We start from the raw sequence: 15,471 nt of genomic DNA, 5'->3' as shown, positions 1-15,471 counted from the left end.
AGCCTGGTACATATCAATTTCTTTGTTAAATTGACAAACTCATATAAGCTTTCAGCATCCTGTGGGCATAACTGGACACTGCAAGACTGAGGTTCCTAGGGTTGTGTCTGGGACCGGAGATATTGGCTGGTGTTATTCGGTTGCACAATCCAAGGAGCAGCTTACATGCCAGAGGCTGTGCGTGAACAGCCTAGGAGTGGGGGTTCTCACCACAGAGCAGGGTAAGGCTGGCTCCCAGTGTCAAGGATTGGAGTGACCTAGCATATCACTGGTCCAGATAACACCAGAGGGGAACATCACAGCACACTTTCATTTTTTGTGCCAAGGTCAGTAACAAAATGTTAAATAAAGTTGGTCCCAAGATTGATCCCTGAGGAACTCCACTAGTAACCTCCCTCCAGCCTGATAGTTCATCTTTCAGTATGACCTGTTGTAGTCTTCCCTTTAACCAGTTCCTTATCCACCTTTCAGTTCTCATATGAATCCCCATCTTCTCCAGTTCAGCTAATAATTTCTTATGTGGAACCGTATCAAATGCCTTACTGACATCCAGGTAGATAGATCTACTGCATTTCCTTTGTCTAAAAAATCAGTTATCTGCTCAAAGAAAGATATTAGTAACTTTGTTACCACCTCTTGAATACAACAATTGAAACAAGCATAGAAAAATCTACAATTACTTTTTATCATTTAGGTTACTCACTTTTTGCAGTTCACCAAGCTTGGAACAGATCATAAGAAACAGCCCCTTCTTATCTTAATCACCTGTTAATCACTCTGTTAATAAACAAAATTCTGACTTCCTGCCTCATGGGCACAAACTGGGAGCACCACCACTGTCTCCTCTGCATTGCATACTCGGGCTGCCTGCCCATGAGGCTTGCTGTTGGGGGAGGGGGCAACACCCTCCTTTCCCCCCTCCCTCCACCCCTCAACACTGCCTATGCACAGTGAGGTTCCCTTGTGAGCAGAGAGAGTGAGAATCCTTGGATTCAAGGACAGGGTGGAGAAAGTATACAAACAATCTGGACATTTTCTTTCCCACTCATTATTCAGTGTCAAATAAAGGGAAGCTTTATTGGGGAGTGCCAGAGAAAAATTTGGAGAGACTGAGTTAAATTCTGAAAACATTCATTCACCCGAGCACATGTTGAACCCTACAAAGACCAAATACATTCATTTAATTAAAAACAATGAACTTACCAAGGCCATTTAAAGTGGCGCTAAGTGACACACACATTCAATACTTTTGTCCTAACGGGCCATATATTTCCATTGTGATAGGTCTGAGCAGAAAATGCAAAAAGCTTTCCTAATGCTTCACCGGGCTCTGCAGAAGTACCAGCACTTGGTCTGATGGCGACATGAGGAGATTGATGTATACAGGCTTTTGCTGCTGACAAATGATCAATAGGGACGATGGCTTTTATTTTAGCATGAGCAGCTTGTGAAAGAGTGATGCCGTCCAAAATCTGACAGGCGAGGCAGACAAACATTCTTGGCAACTTAGAGCTGCCGAGCTGATTCAATTCAGGGGGAGTGAAGCAGACTTGGCCTCTCTCAGGATCATGAATTTGGTTAATGTTGCTTCATCCAAAAAGGGACTTCGCTGCTGCAGTGCCTCACTTTTAGGTGCCTAGAAAAATCAAAGGAACAACACTGCGACCCACAAGGCCAAGTTAGGCTCCTAGGCTCCTCATACAATGAATGGGGAGAGAGAGGAATGTAATCCACAAAGCCAGCTCTCTAGGCAGGGAGCTGCCTAAGCTCATAGGTGCCAAATCTGTGGCTGCTCTGGGGCTTGAGCACCCACAGGGAAAAAATGGTGGGTGCTGAGCACCCACCAGCAGCCGTCCTATCAGCTTCTCCCTTCCCCCAGCATCTCCTGCCAATCAGCAGGCCCCGCCAATCAGCACTTCCCCCTCCCTCCCACCTGCTCCAATCAGGTAAGTCCACCTAGACTGAGGCAAAAGTGCACATTCCCAGAGGCAGAAATTTAGGGCCTGGGAACTTTTACTGTAATAAAGTAGGTGCTGTGTGAATTTATGTGCCTACTGGGATAGGTAGCAGCCAAAACAAGAATTTTGTGGATTGCAGCGGTGCCTGAAAACAGTACTTAGGTGCCTAGGTACCTTTGTGGATGAGAGACATGGTCACTCGTTTTTTCCCCAAGAATCAATGTTGGGTATACGTCTAAAGGAGAACTGAAGATATCCCCCTTTGGCACAAGTAATATAGAGTTTGACACAAAATGATAACTCTTCTGTAGAATTCTGCACAGTGATTAAAAAAATCAGAGAAAATGTATGAAGCACCATTAAAGTTACAGGATTTTGCAGTAATTTCTCTAGATCCCTATTGGTCATTTCTATTAAGTTCATCTCCCATTTTATAGGACTTTTCCATAAGGGATCATTTTACTGTGGGGCTACAGTGGGATGGCATACTTTAGAATTCAATGAAAAAATGGTCTATAGAAAAAAAAATTAAATACTTGAATGTAACTGGAATATGATCTTCAAAGACAGCTAATAAGGGGAAATGACTCATCAGAAATTCCTTTTGTATTGCCTTTGCCCACATTATGAACTGAGAAAGGCCAGGACAGTCAGTGAACAACCATATGCCTGGAGAAGGGCTTACTTCACCATGCTTCTTATAGGACTTTTCTACACCTTGAAGAGTGGACCTGGACATATTCTAAATGTAGCTGTCCAGGCTGCAAAGGTGTCCCCAAAATGCTCTCTCTGACCAGTCAGTAATAGTTTGATGGCAGCTTTGCCTGTATGGCAGCCTTCAAATCTCACCCAACTGTTTAACTGTTCTAAATTCTTGGGACTGAATTGTAATACGTGCTTATCTACTGAGTGAAGAGCTCTTCCTTGTGAGGAAACAGAATCAGAACAGACAGTGGAAAGAACAATGGGTTCATCACATTAGGAACATTTTCTGTCATCTCTGGCTGGCTGGGAGACTACATCCTAACTTGGCACAAGCTGCCTCATTAATACAGCAGCATACTCTGTATGGGCAGGAAAGCTATAGGCCTGAGAGAACTACAACTGATCAGAATGGGGCACTGCATCTCCTCAGCAACAAAGATTAATGATGCAAGCACATCAGACCTGTCCACTGTTCCCTACACATGGACCCTGTCAAATAGTGCGTCAAATTAAAGCTCCTAGGCTCATTAAAAGACTTGAAATGATCTGGGCCCTGGATGCTTAAAAGATCACCTCACATCCTGGGATGAACCAGGACCACAGTTATCAACTCTGCTCCTTTGGCATGAGAAAAGCTCTGTCTACTGAAAAGTGACGCTCGATTGTGCAGAAGACAGAGCTTTCTCCAGGACTGGTGAAATCTGTGAAATCCACTTCTGTTATACCATGGACCTCACCATTTTACATTCCAAGTGCAAGGCACACTTCTACCTTGCTTTCCCAAATGAAAGCTTATAATGGTTAACAGGGCCGGCTCTAGGCACCAGCAAAACAAGCAGGTGCTTGGGACGGCACATTTGGGACGGCACAGGGGTGGCATTCTGGCGCCGGTCATAGCGCCCCTAGAAATGTGCCCCCGTTGCACCAGCTCACCTCCGCTCCTCCTCCGCCTGCTTCCCGGAGCGTGTCACTGCTGCTCCGCTTCTCCCCCCTCCCTCCCAGGCTTGCCGCATGCCAAACAGCTTTTTGGCGCGGCAAGCCTGGGAGGGAGGGAGAAGACTAGCGGTGGCATGCTTGGGGGAGGCGGTGATGGTGGAGCGGAGGCGAGCTGGGGTGGGCAGCAGTTCCTCTCCTCCCCCCCCCTCCGCTCACCTCCACTCCACCTGCTCCCCTGAATGTGCTGCCTCTCCCTCGCCTGACGTTTTACACATCTTAAGACATCCAACCTTTTCTCCAATATTTATACATGCAATGAGGACCATACAAATTCAACAATTGTTTATCCTTAACCGGATCAGGTACTTTCCCCAATTCCATGCTTTGTAATGGCTGAGTCACTATGTCAAAGACATATTCTCCAAATGCAGAACAAATTATTTCTTTTTCCATATAATGATTTTTGGCCTGATCATTATGGACAGCAATTAATTCATTAATGTTAATCTGGGTTTCACTAAACCATGTGGCAATTTCACACATACTAAAAACTGTAAATCTTTCTTCCCGAGCCACCCCATCTATACGCTGTAAAATTGGGCTAACTACTTTGTTGCCTTCTTGTTGCAATGCATAATTAACATTTTTTAAAATTCTTTCCACATCCACACGGTTCCAAATAGACATTCTTGTGCTACACAAACTTGAAACAAGATATCATTGTCTACTTCAAACTATAGAAACAATAGTCTGTGAAGATACTCCTTTTCAGGTTGCAGCTGAAAATCTGCCTGAAGTCCAAGAGCAATGTTCTGGTTGCAGAGTATGTTTCTTCTGCCTTTTCCAGATGTGGTTCTGTTTCTGAAACTGGAGGATGTAAATTAGATTAGGATTACTCAGAAGAAAGAGGCAGAAGGAGTTACACACAAGCAGAATCTGAATACAGTAGAACTACATAATCTTTCAACAGTGTGTATGTCCTTTGCCACTTAGTTAAACACTGTTCTAAGGCCCAAGCAACAGTAGCCAATTCAGCATACTGAGCTGAATGAGGAGTACATGCATGGCTTATTTCTGAGGACTCATCACCTGTTCCCTGAGGAGGTACTAGATGTATCCCAAATCCAGTGTGCAGTTTCGCTCAGTGATAACAGCTAGAGCCATCAACAAAAATATTTAAGCATTTTGAAAACTCAGTCTCTTTGGGGCATGGTTCAAATATAGGCTCAACTGAACATTTGGATTGCTAATAGCGCACACATGTGGCTCTCCCTCCTACAGCAAACTTACTGGCAAAGGAGAGGGAACTTGCACCAGTTCCACTTTGATGTCCTTTCCTATCGAAAGAGGGGACCAATGGGCCAATTGTGCACTGGACACCTGTCCATCCTTTACCCTGTTAGATACCAAAAATTTTACTGGGGTATAGGATAAGTGCAGTACAATGGGGCTCAAACCAATTAAAAAGGTGAAATGCTGAATTGCCCAACTTTTAGCTAACAAATATTTCTCACACTCCTGAACAGACATCAAGCATCTAGGAGCATAGCTTGTAGGCTGAAGTACTCCCTGAAGTTCTTGAGACACTACTATGCCAATAGCTGTGTTGTTAACACCTTTATGTAAGTGATAGAGCTTAGGTGGGTCTGGTCTAATTAACACTGGAGCAGAGGACTTCTTTAGGGCTGCCACTGCTTGCATGTTCCTTGGTCTATGCCCAAGAAACACATTTCCTAAGTAACTGATACAACAGACATGCCAAAGTGGCAGAATTTGGTATGCAATCTTGATGATAAACCAGTAAACTTCAAAAATGCTCTTAGGGCTTTGACATAAGTGGGTAGTGGGAGTGTGCATATGGCAGTCATCTTTTATCATTCTGGAGTGCATTCAAATCTGGACAGCATGAATCCCAGGAAGACAACATTTCTGGAGATAAGCCGACATCTTGGGGTTGCACTTTAAATCCTGCTCTTTGGAGAATTTGCAACAGCGCTTCCAGCATTATCACATGCTTCTCATTGGTCTTGTAGCCAAACAGATGTCACCTATGTATTAAAAAAAGCTGAAGGTTTAGAAGATCCATGCAATAACCTTTTAAAAATTGCCCATGGAAAATTGCAGGTGTGCAATGAAATTCTTTGGAGAGCCAATTCCAAGTGAATTTCTCCTTCTCAAACATGGAAGCAAATTAATATTGACACTCTGTGGCCAAGGGAATGGACCAAAAGTCACACAAAAGGTCCAGAGTGGAAAACCAAATTGATTCTGGGCCAAATGCTTTCAGCATGCTTGGCATTGTTGCTACAGTAGCAGCACACTCAGGAATGTTTTTATTAAGTTGCCAGAAGTCTGTTATAAGGAACCAGGAGCCATCAGACTTTCTTACCAACCATAAAGGAAAATTACAACTTGAATGACATTTCCTGATAACGCCTTGACTCAAGGAGGATATACAATTTTCCTCAAATCTGATATAACTTCTCTAGGAATGGCCTATAGCTTTTGAGAAGGAGGATCTTCTGTAATAAAGAGTTGTGTGTCCATACACCCACAGTCATGTCTGTGTGTTGTAAAAGCCACCACAGTTTGCTGTACAACTGGCTGTAAAATGTCCTCAAACACCGGGTCATTATATACCACACTGAGGTCACAAGAGGCTGGTGTAGAAACCATAGCAGCAGCATGTATTCTGGAACCACCAAGGGGTTCTTTTCCTAACTTTGTTACTGTTTCACAAATCAATTTCTTGATCGAATCTAAAATTAATTTATGCTTCACCAGAAAATCTGCTCCCAACAAGTTGCCTGGTTCTGGTACCTTGGCCAGAGCAAACACACGAGTCCTGCATAAGTCCCCTGTGTGGACTATCAATGAGTGTCACAGCCTTGTTTTAACAGGCTGTTTTGTGAAAGTCTCAAGATGCATGACTCCTCTCCCTGCCAAAGGAGAGGTGGCTTGATCTGGATCATATACTGTAGATACACCTGCACCCATATCACTTTATTCTGCAACACTTTTGAGATCTGATACAGTTGGTATCCCTGCTCTGTCTGTACTTAAGGAGACCCATATGTGACACGGTGGGGCCTGCTGGCTCAATTGTATGAGTATACTCTCCCACCCTGACCTGGTTTCTGGAGAGAGGGGCTTGATCAACTGGCCCAGAAAACCAGGTATCACATTCCATCAGAGAGGAGGCAACTACTCTTCTTCAATAGGATCTAATTACCTGTCTGACCACTTCAATTCCTTCCCTTAGGCTGGTTTCAGAGGAACAGCCGTGTTAGTCTGTATTCGCAAAAAGAAAAGGAGTACTTGTGGCACCTTAGAGACTAACCAATTTATTTGAGCATGAGCTTTCGTGAGCTACAGCTCACTTAAGTGAGCTGTAGCTCACGAAAGCTCATGCTCAAATAAATTGGTTAGTCTCTAAGGTGCCACAAGTACTCCTTTTCTTTTTCCCTTAGGCTACAATTCATTCAGCGAATTTCTGCCATCATGTCTTCCCATTGGTTTGATGAATCAGATTGGGCAGAGGCTCCTGGGCTTCACCCAGCCTCCTCGTGAAGTGGTTGAGGAGGGAGTTGTGAAGGGTAAGTGCATAGAGGGCCATAGGACTGACTGGGCCCATAAAAGAGTTTCTGTGCTCCCAGCTCCTGGTTTTTAAACCTGGGCAAGGGCCCACATGGAGGCTAACTGGGAGCATTCCCTCTTGTCTGAGATTAAAAGGGCTCTAACCTCCACACCACTGGGTGAGATTTGGTTGCAGGGGTACAACTGGGTCCTTCAGCTTGGACAATTCCTCCTGCAGCTATAGGAAAGTTTATGACCTGACCCCTTCTCAACTACTGTGTCAGCAGCTTTGTTTATCAACTCCAACACCTGGGTTTCTGTTGATCCCTTGTTCATATGAAAATCCATCTTCTTTTTAATAGCTGGCAAACCATTATTAATTAATAAATCCACATATTGAGGACAACCAATGTCTCCATGAATGTCAATGCCATCACAGGCTGTGGCTAATCCTTCATGATAGGCATAAGGAGACTTACCCTTTTTGTTTAACATTTGCTAACTGTGCAATTCCTGCCTGTCCTGCAAATAAAATCACTTCCAACTTAGCCAGTGTCTGAGCAAAACCCTGAGCTCCTGACTGAAAGTCTGATGGGAGAGTTTATCCTGAAGAAGGATCCACTGGCATTTGTAAACTCTTTAAACTAACCCTATAATCCAGTGGAAACATTTGACTATTACTCTCAATTCTTATAGCATGCAAACCAATTAGATCACCCTTCTTTAACTGACCAACTTTTTTAGCTACCAAGTCCAATGTTTTAACACCCACTACTGCCACAGGGCAAGGTCCCTCGTTTGGTTCCTCTGACTCTTCACCCTCTTCTGAGTTACAAGGATCTGTTATTAAGTCACCATTGCAGAGGGGTGGGTGGATGGTAGGCTAGAGAGCTGAAGGTTAGTATAGCCTGAAAGTCCCCCCGCCAGTGTTCCCTCTAATTTTTTACGTTTATGTGTGGAATGAATTTTGTTATGTGCACCAATATGGAGATGATGTGTGGTGGGGGTGGGGCTGAGGGTTTCAGAGTGCGGGAGGGGTCTCAGGGCTGGGGCAGAGGGTTGGGGTGGGGCCAGGGATGAGGGTATTGGGGTGAGGGAGAGGGCTTAGGGCTAGAGCAGAGGGTTGGGTTGTGGGGAGGATGAGGGTTCTAGCTGGGGGTGCAGGGTGTAGGAGGGGGGTTCAGGCCTGGGGCAAAGGATTGGGTGCAGGGGATGAGGGCTCCGGCTAGGGGTGAAGGCTCTGGGGTGGGGCCGGGGGTGAGGGGTTTGGAGTGTGGGAGCTGGCTCAGGGCTGGGGTGCAAGCTGCGTGGTGGGGCTGAGGGGTTTGGGGTGCAGGCTGCCCCAAGACTGCAGTGGGGAGCGAGGACTCCCCGCAGCCCTCTCTTGCCTCAGCAGCTCGGGGCTGGGTGAGAGGCCCCTCTTCTGGGCCATGGCAGATCCAGCGGGGCTGGGCTGTGGGAGGGGTTCCTGTCCCTGGCCATGGCATCTCCAGCGGGGCAGGGCTGGGCCAATGGGCTCGCTGTGGCCGCACAGCTTGCAGGGAACTTGGTCCCTGGCCTCTTGTGCAATCTAATTCTGTATAAAGAGGGCTAGAGAACATCAGTATTGCCCGTGCTTCCTCACAAAACAGTAATAGTCTCCAACATCCTTTTTTCAGCAGTGTCTAGAATCTCAAGATGAGAGGGGAAGGCATATCTGAGATTCCTGCCGCTCCCTCAACAAAACCAACGCTCCTATGGTTTGAACTGCTCTCTGTGCCAGAGACTGCTTGCTCTCTCAGTCTTTGAGCTCTGGATCCTTTTAGTATTCCACTATACTCTTGTCCTTCCTCCTCCTCTGGCTCCAGTCTTGGGGAAACCATCGACACAGATCTAGTTTCTCCAGGGGCACATTGGCTATTAGAGAAAAACATCCCTTGGAAGCTGAATATCAGCCTTCATCTCCCAAAACATCAAATCATCAGAGCGTCTGTTCTAAAATCCTGATTCCCTTCACATAAAACAGCACAAAGCTCAGCCAACTCACTCTGTGTAGCTGTGCTACAAATCTCTAAAATTCTGGAGCAAGATCGCAAAATTCCTCAAACTTACTGCTCCATAGCTTATTCCTTCCATAGCTGGGCATGGATCTGGAAATGGAGGGCAAGCCTTCTAAGATGCCAGTTTCTAATCCGAGCCTTTTCAAAATCATGACACCCTAGCAGTAAGATTCACCAGTGCTTGTACATGGCACTTTGCCTGGTCTGTAATATCTTTATCCTCTATTACAGCCAATTCATGTTTCTCTACCTGTTGTCAAAATTTTATTTTTAATGCATTGCATGCAATAAACGAACAATCCATTGCTACTCCCTTTAACTTTCAGCTCTTACGCTGCTTATCATTAGCTTTGTACTCAATGAATACACAAACTCAAAAGGATCTGGCTGGTCTGCTGCATTCACCATGATGTCCAGACACCCCCCACTCCCACATGACTGACAAGGTAAGACTTTTTTTAAAGTCACCAAAATTGCTTGTTCCCTCTGGAACCCGGACACGGTAAACCTCTAAGTGTCCTTTCCTAGGGCTTCTGTACCACTAGTTTCTGAGGAGGTGTTCCTCACTCAGTACAGTTACTAGTGTAAATATTAACTCATATAAAAGTTTATATATCAGCAACCTGACTCAGTTTCCCCAATATCCTTATTTGAATCTTAGGCCCCTCTTTGGACCAGAATCAATATAAGGTGGAGGCTACGTTCATTATTTTTGGTTACTTGAATCAAGAATAGGTGCTCGGTCAGGTTTCAAATACTCTTCTGAAGGTCTGTGGTCTCTTTGGACCAGAATCAATACAGGTGGAGGTAGATGCCCATTCACCTCCCACACTCCTCTTCAGTACCAGAATCAAAGGTAGGTGCACAGTCATCTCCTCTCTTTCGGGTATGCTACCACCTGGCAGTCCCCGAGGAATGTTACGTCTCTGGCCAGTCACTACGGCCTTTACGACTGTGGGAAGATGCTGGACCCAACCGTCAGATGCTTGTTGATATCTCAGGGTACCCAGACGATCTCAGATTTATGTCCTTGAGCCAGTACCGGGTTTCTACAGCCTCCAGTACCAACAAAAAACATTAAATCATATACTGAAAAAATAATTTCCCCTACACACCGCTACAAATGTGTTTAATGCAGCTGCTAGCAAACAGAAGGCACTCTGGATTGATAAGCAGTGCTCTGTTTGCAAAACAAACCCACCGACTGTTTCAAAACACTTTGCAGCTGGGTGCAGAATGTATCAAGGATTCTATGAGAAGTGCGAGTTTGCTCTCTGGAGCTTTCTGGACTTTCTCACTCCGCAGTGAACCCCCATATCACACAACAGGCACCCTACAGTCCTGCTGTGATCACCAACCTGTAACTTTGATGTGTTCTCAGTTAATTGTATAAAGATAAGAAATAGTCCCAAACTGAACTCTTTAAGGTTTAAGCCTCTTGGGCAGTTACAGATCATTTAATTTAGTGGAGGACTGTGAATGACACAATGAATAACGGAATTAAAGACTTTATTTAAAATAATATAGTTAAAGCAAACTGGCATTACAATATATCCACACACTGCATTTAAATGCACATTCCAAGATGAACTGGTGCATTCAGGTGTGATCAGTCCCTGGATGAGAATGGATATATAATGCTGCCTCTAACGGTACCTGGATGGTAGATGAATACACTACTCTGAAGTTAGTGAACTATCCCTTTTATAATCAATTATAAAACACCCCTTAATTAATTAATCCATATCTATATTTCCGCTACCATATTTAATCTTCCATACTCTAAAACCCAGTATCTTCTACTACTTTATTGTCCATTAATATAAAAACTCATTCTAATTACCATTTGCATCAATGCAAATTCTGCAGTTACTGATATTCCAAAACATCCAAACATTCCCCTACAAGACCTGCTAAAACCAGTTAACACAAAAACATATTTCCTACACGACCCAAGGTTATGCCATGTGTCATTTCTATTGATATCTCTTAGTCACCCATGCTAATATCCTTAGCTTTAGCTAATATGAAGTCTAAACTTTAGGCCTAAAGGCCTGTTCCCTACTTACACTTCAGCAAGCATTTACCTTAAGCACTGAAGCAAGCATTACCTTGTAGGCTGCAGTTGAAAGGGAGCCCAATGTGCATCTGTATTGATAAGAATAGAAAGAGGTGAGTAGGATGAAGAAAAGTTCGTTAAAGCATATGGTAATCGGGATCAACAGAGAAAGGAGAACAAGACTGACAGAAGAAAGTTCCCCCAAGTGACAAGAGTGTGTACAGCATGGCTAGAGGCAAAGAATGGGATAAGCCCAAGGGACCAGGGCCAGATAAGCTGTGAAGTGACCCAACAGGTGGAGAATGGAACTGACTTGGCAAATGAGGAAGACAGGATATGGGAGACTACACAGAGGGGGCAGGGGAATTGAAATCATGCACTTTTTGTGCGCAAGAAACTGTGCACACATCTGTTATTGCTTTCAGTTTTCTCACTGAAATACCAGACAGCAATTAGATATAATATACTTTACATTTTTATTTTGCCTGTTTACCTGGTTTAGCTACAAGTGACTATTTCTATATTTAAAAAAAAATCTGCTTTTTAGTATTTCTATTTCAGGTATTTTATAAAAATAAAAGTGTTTACATTTGTATACTTTAACTGCTTCATAAATATTAATATAATTGTTATCGGATAAGCGTGATTTAATAGTTTATGGGAAACTTGAGATTTTTCATCTGCAGATTGGTTCCATGCAACACTGGGGGAGTTGCCAGGAGCACGCCACCTATGCACAAAACCTGCTAGCAGAAGTATTTGTATACTTGAAGCCTTTCAGCTCAGTCTCCGATCATTGACAAAGAACCCTTCCAGTGAATCCTGAATGGAAGAATGCCTGGGCATCACTTGGTATCTTCATTGTGATACCACAGGTCTCAGGAGGTGTCTACACATAAAAATGTGAAGGCATGTCATGGTTCTATTGAAAAATAAGAATGGGTTTTATTAAGCACTGCTTGAAAAAAGGAAGAAAAATGGAGTATAGCTACAGATCTTACAATGAACAAAATTGCTCCTCTTTTCAGTTTCCGGCAAAGTTGTTAGAACACGAGAAAGTGGTCTCCTCTGGAGGGTTAGAGAAGTGACATAAGTCAAACTGAGAGTTTAACGGGTCAGCATGTACTGTATCCTCATTCTGTGGCCATTTCCATGCCTAGTACCATTAGTCAAAGCAGCACTGCATGGTCAGTTTAACTCAGATGATTTAAGTGGGATTCTGCTTTTTACATTAGCACTAAGGGTTCCTTCCTGGCAGCAGGTTATTGTTGAGGATCTAATGCACAGAAATAGGTCAAGCAGATAGCTTGTTTTTCCGAAACAAAGATTTGCCCTATGGATGTGAAATTACATTTGGAACAGTAAGCCAAGGCATATAGGTCATTTGTATAGGAGTTTTAGAAGCCATGTCATAAAGCACATTTGTAACCTGTGTAAGATACTTGTATTTTGAAGAAAAAAAAAGGCAGAAGTTAGTGGTAGCAAATGACAGCTTCATACATCTAGTGCCTTTGTACTAGCAGTTTAGCCAGGACATTGTTTTTGTGCCCTCTTGAAATTTCAGTTACAATCACAAAATAAATTTGGTGACTGGCTTACAAGAAACAGCTCTCCGAATGACAGCGAGATTCTGCTTTAAGACAAAAGCAAGATTAATCTCTCTTGGCTTTCTCAGAGATAGGCAATAGATTGGTACGTTCTGAAAACTCACTGGTAGCCATGGGTCCTGAAAAATATTTATGCTATTATTGTATTATAGCTATCTGAATGCATTATGTTAAAGAACAGAATATTCTGTGAAATACTTAGTCTTTTCTTAATTTGCAGAACTGTCTGGCTTTGACTTCAGCTGTGTTCTATGGAGCTGACTTCCCCAGCATTGGGGTCTAGGCATGTACTTGGTAGGAGTAAGTTTTGCAGTGCTAGCTCTAGGCTCTTCCAAATCCTGTACCCGACAATGGAAGCTGATCTTAACATAGGTGCAGGTTTCACTATTTGATGAAGGCTCCTACTTCAATGTTTGCATGGGACTCCATATGATCTTGGGCCTGACTGAAGCTTGGTCATTTGTAAGATACTTGCTTAGACATTCACTGTTGGTTAATCCAAAAGTAGTGATCATAAATAAAATAAGGAAAGGGAAGAGAAAATATATCTTTCATTTCTATATAGCATTCCTCACCCAAAGAGCTTTTCAAACTTTACATCTACAGGAATCACTCCACCCATCACTGAAATGCAGCTACCTTAGAGTGCAACTCAGCATCCATGTAAAAGTTTTCACCAAAATGACATAACATTGCTTCAATGCTATTTGACAGGCACCACACAAAACCCCCTAAGATACAATTTTAAAAATGTTCTATGAATGTCCTACGTGTCACAAAAATAACCTGACTGCTGTTGACTGGATCTTTACATCATTACTTCACATTCAGAGTTGGCTCTAAAATAGCACTCTACATTACAACCAGAAAAGAGCAAGAGTGATTATCCTTTGTGAGTCATCTAATTGAAGTTTATAAATGTGTGATACCTGTGAGTTCTCCTACTAATCTCAAAACCCCCAACAGCATTGAGTTAATGGCACTTGCTGAACTTGAGAGGCCATTCAATGGTAAAGCTGACATTCCATCCTTAAGAAAAACCGTTGGGTTTCAAAAGGTAACTAATTTATTTATGGCATAAAGATACAGGGGATATATTCTAAAAAGATGAAGTTCTGCTTAATCACAAGAGAACCTCATCTAGTACCCGCACAGGTTGCACAATGAAAGCTACATAAAACTTTTTGACTACTATTTGATTTTCCATTTTGTTGACAGATTAATTAGTATTTCTAGATGCCCTTTTACAATCTGACTTGGAGTAGCATTCAGTGTACTCAGAGAGCATTTCAGTGAATAGGTCATTTTAGGCTTGGGCTGTATGAGGGATTGTATGATTGTCCATTTCTCAGAATGAGGATATTTTAAATGGTCAGAAGTTACTAATGAATCAAATGTTTTCCACAAAAACTCCTGGTTAAGAAAAATATTTTTTGGTGTTCCCCATTAGGAATACTGTCCTTGCATCTTGCTGTGGAAATGTAAGGCAAATAGAACTTGCAATCCCCCAAATGGTTCTATCCCACTTTGTCTCTGATGTGCTCCCCCAAAGAACGGATATTGGCATGGTTCAAAAGGTAAAAGCTAGAGTGGGCTTGATTGTAGCACCTAATGATGACTTCCCTTCAGATTCTATTTTCATTCATCTATTTCCTATCCAAAGCCATTATATCAATGTTCTCAATTCCCTCGTTACACATTAGCTCATCACTAAGACAATGGCTACTCTGTCTGGGGTCTGTCAGAACAGCTTGAATTGTGCTATTCTCATAGAGGAGACATTTTCTTAATTATTTTATGGAACAAAAACATTGAGTTCTGCTAAATTTCAGCTTTACTGGAATGGTAAGGTTTTAAATTCTATTTTGGTGATTAGCCTCATGTCCTTCATTGATATTTGCTCATGAAGAGTTCTAAGTCCCCTAGAGATCAGCAAACTTAAACATTCTGAAAACCAAGCAACGGGGAAATGGGGCTGACTGGAAGGAGAAGTCTATGAAAGGTTCTCACTTCCTCTCCAACAGCTGTCTGCAGAATGAAAAAGATTGTTTATGATCCCCTTGCTGCTCTAAGGGATCATAAACAATTCAATATTTGGTGGTGATAAGATGGGGAAATATTTCCCAGATGTATTACTTAGTTCAGAAAAAGGATGGAAATCAAGAGTGGAGGTTCCTAATCTGAAGAAAATGTAGCTCCCAAAATGCAGGGAGCCAGCTTTTAAAAAAAATGAGGCGGGGGGGGGGGGGGTGAGGGAAGGAATTCTTAGTTTTTATTAAAATAGCCCTGAACTGTGTTTCAAGTAGATCTTTTCTAGTGCCACTTTCCTACCTCTTCAGTCCCTTCAGTGACGTTACCTTTGCTGTAGAAGCATGGCAGAACAATGCATGGTAATGGAGATTTCACTCCCATGCTGCAGCAACCACACTACAGCAAACTCTTAAGCAATGCTTAACTCTTAAGTGATGCTTAATCCATAAGAACAAACTGGCAATCTGCTCTGGAGCTGATGCAAAATCAATATGTGTATAATTAATCAGCACAATTCTCCCTTCACAATGACCTAATATATCAATTCAGTTACATACTCA

This window comes from Caretta caretta, chromosome 2 (assembly GCF_965140235.1).
Source record: "Caretta caretta isolate rCarCar2 chromosome 2, rCarCar1.hap1, whole genome shotgun sequence".
Classification (NCBI taxonomy): Eukaryota; Metazoa; Chordata; order Testudines; family Cheloniidae; genus Caretta; species Caretta caretta.
Note: the sequence above shows the minus strand (reverse complement) of the source record.